Source organism: Lepisosteus oculatus, chromosome 4, assembly GCF_040954835.1.
Source record: "Lepisosteus oculatus isolate fLepOcu1 chromosome 4, fLepOcu1.hap2, whole genome shotgun sequence".
Taxonomy (NCBI): Eukaryota; Metazoa; Chordata; class Actinopteri; order Semionotiformes; family Lepisosteidae; genus Lepisosteus; species Lepisosteus oculatus.
The window spans coordinates 43,498,365-43,501,668 of NC_090699.1; the positions used below are offsets into that span (position 1 = coordinate 43,498,365).

At 44.1% G+C, this 3,304-nt stretch overlaps 1 pseudogene; it reads right to left on the minus strand.

The window, feature by feature from the left end:
• Window positions 1–469: 469 nt before the first annotated feature.
• Window positions 470–2,926, minus strand: LOC138238038 (hepatoma-derived growth factor-related protein 2 pseudogene; annotated as a pseudogene).
• Between the last annotated feature and the right edge of the window lie 378 nt (window positions 2,927–3,304).

The following is a 3,304-nucleotide window of genomic DNA, read 5'->3' on the forward strand; positions in this document are numbered from 1 at the left end:
TTAACGCTGCATACATATTACATTCAAACATTTCTGGGGTGAAATGTCTTCTGCACAGCCTATCCTTATTCAATCTTACATCACACTGAACTGAAAAGACAAAGTATTAACATCATTAGGAGACCATGTTTCACATTTGCTTAGAGCAACTAGTGAGCAGGAAGGACCGCTTTTAAGACACAATTCACATGAACTCTGTCTCACCCATGATGAGACCGGAGGTTTTTTTGCCTGTGAAAACATGGTAACCAGTTCAGTACTTTCACAAAGTTCATGATTTTTCAGCTAATTCAAAATTTGTAAAATGTATCAATACCATAAATTAATCTATTTTGTTACCAAGATTTAATAACTGGTCTGAGAAATTGGAACTTCATTTTCCCTTTAAAAATCAATTTGAAAAATCAACGTGACAGTTGGACTGGAGCTGCTTGTGGGAGCAGCTGTTGGCTTAGGGTTCTCATCTTGATCATTTGACTTGGGGCTGTGTGCTAATTCACTGTCTGCGTTTTGTGGCTCCGTTTCACCGTTCACTGCTGTGGTCTCCAAATTGTGCTCCTCGTTCTTTGCTAGGCTCCTCCTGGCTCATGGTCTCCAATTTCTGTTTGCAGTGCCTTACCAAGGAACTGCAGCTTGAGTTTATTGTAGACCTGCGTGGCCTTATCCATCACCTCACTGCTTGCTTTGTACCGCTGGATCTTCTTGAGGGTGGCTACTACATTCATGTTCTTCTGCAGTATCTGGCTGGTGACCTGCACTGAGCCAAGTTCCTCCAGAGCCTGCAGACAGGGCTGCACATCAGGATTGTCCACCTTCAGTGCAAATGATGTCAGTGTGGAGCTTCTGCAGCTTCTCCTCAGGTGACAGCTCTTTCTTTTTCTCCACTTTTTTCTCAGAGAGCCCCTCCGGCTTCCTCTTGACCTTGTCCAACTTGTGGGGGCCTTCCACGTGACTTCTCCTCCGATCGCTGGTATCTCTTCTGCTTTCTGTCCCTGCCCTCCTCCTTCCTCAGCCTCCCTTTCTTCTTGCCCTCTGGCCGCTTGGCTGCTTTCTTCACCTCGGGGCATGGGGGGGAGTCAGAGTCCGAGTCAGAAAGGGCGGGGATTGGATGTGGTGGCGGCTGCTTGATCTTCTTGATTGGCTGATTGTCATCCACGCCCTCATCGGAGCTGCTATCGGTGCTTGGCCTCTCTCTCTCTCCTTCTGGTCATTGACGGATCGGCGAGGGGTCCTTAAGGTATATTGAATGATGAAGTATGTTTGCTTTTCCTGGTGTTTGCGAAAACAGAGTGGGAAATTCAGTAAATATTTGGTCCCATCTTCCACAGAATAGTATACTGTATGGTCCTTGTCACTTTGCTAACATTTTGTTAATTGTAGATGGAAGCAACAACAGAACCTTTTGTCCTGGGTGGTACTCTCTATGACGTGAATGTTGGTCATACCATCATTTTTGGGCTTGTTGAGCTTCCTGGAGATTTTGCCTTGCTCTTTCCCGGTACCTCTCTAACAGTCTCTCTTCTGGAGTACATACTGCAAGATTCTCTTTTCAGTTATTTTAGCAGATGAGCCTTCCAAACTCTTTTTAATAAATCCAGGGGTCCCTGGACAGTCCACCCGTACAAAAGTTCAAAGGGGGAGAAACCTGTAGACGCCTGTGGAGCTTCTCTATATGCAAACATGAGGAAAGGAAACCATTTATCCCAGTCATCACCTGTATCGGATACGAATTTCCTAAGCATATTTTTAAGTGGCTGGTGAAACCATTCCACTAACCCATCTGTTTGAGGATGATAAGGATTTGTTTTGATTGCTGAAATACTAAGTTGTTTATAAAGCTGTTTCATTAAACGAGATGTAAAATTGGTGCCCTGGTCTGTAATAATTTTCTCTGGGATGCCTACTCTTGCAAACAATTGTATCAGAACACTAATGATCCTGGATGTGATAATAGATCGCAATGGAAATGGCTCAGGAAATCTAGTAACATAATCACAAATTACCAGTATACATAGATACTGCTACTCTTTTCTAGGGATCCCACTATGTCCATTGCAATTCTCTGAAATGAAATGGAAATGCCAGGTAATGGATGCAGGGAGATCTATCAGATCTATGGGCATTACTGGTCTTCTGACAAATGGCACAGGTAGCACAGTACTTTTGTATGTCCATGTACATGGTTGGCCAATAAAATCGTGAACTAACTCGTACTGTATGTATGTTTTCTTTTGTCCCAGGTGTCCGGCCCATGGAATGGTGTGTGCAAGGTGCATTACCAATGGTCTACAACTAGTCGGTACCACAAGATGTTTGTTCTCAGCTTTCCCATTATACAAAATGTAATTTTCAATAGAAAAAAACATCTTTGGACTAGTACTTGGTATCTCTGTCAACCATGGCCCTGTCAAATAAAGGCTTTAATGATGGATCATTCCTTTGCAACCTAGCAATATCATCAGGGACCTTACATTAGTGTACAATCAGTTCAGAATGCTCAACTTTGGGTTCCAGTGTACCTATATATTTAGACAAACGACGTTGTCAACGCATTTTCCTAGACCCCTTTGGTCCCACCTTCACACAGACTTATCGTCTAGGTCAGGCAAGGGTTGCAGACCAGCTTTTGCTTGAGCCCTAGTGATCACTGGACATGATCCCTACATTTAATAAACACAGTTGCGCCTCTACTTTTATAGTAATCATTGTCATTGGGTATTTTCATTTATCTCCCTATAAATAAAGCTCTGTTTCTTCCGTCAGTCTCCTCGCAGACTGATGTTTTCACTCTTTTCCTCACAAGGCTATTCCTCTCACAATCCCCTCCAGAACTGTCATTCTTCTCCACCCCCTCACAGGGTTACTACAGCAGCTAATCAAGTCTTTGCTCACTCATACTGTACATGGCGGCATACCCTTCTAACATCGCCCCGACTAGTAGCGTCTCACACCCGCTACTGTCATGCTTCAGCCCGGCTCTCTCACAGCAGAGTGTCTGCATTAGTTCTCTCACCACTGCAGCCACAGCAAGGCCTGTATCAATTCACAGTAATGCCTTTTGGATTACATGGAGCTCCTGCCATGTTTCAACGACTCATGGACCACATACTGGAGGGATGTGATGACTATAGTGCGGCATACTTAGATGACGTAGTCATCTTCAGTAACACCTGGGAAGATTATATCCAAGATTTGCAACAGGTCCTTATGAAGTTCCACCAAGCAGGACTAACCCTGAATACCCAGAAGTGTAAGTGGACCAAGTCAGAAGCTCAGTATCTGGGTTGTCTCATGGGGAAGGGCA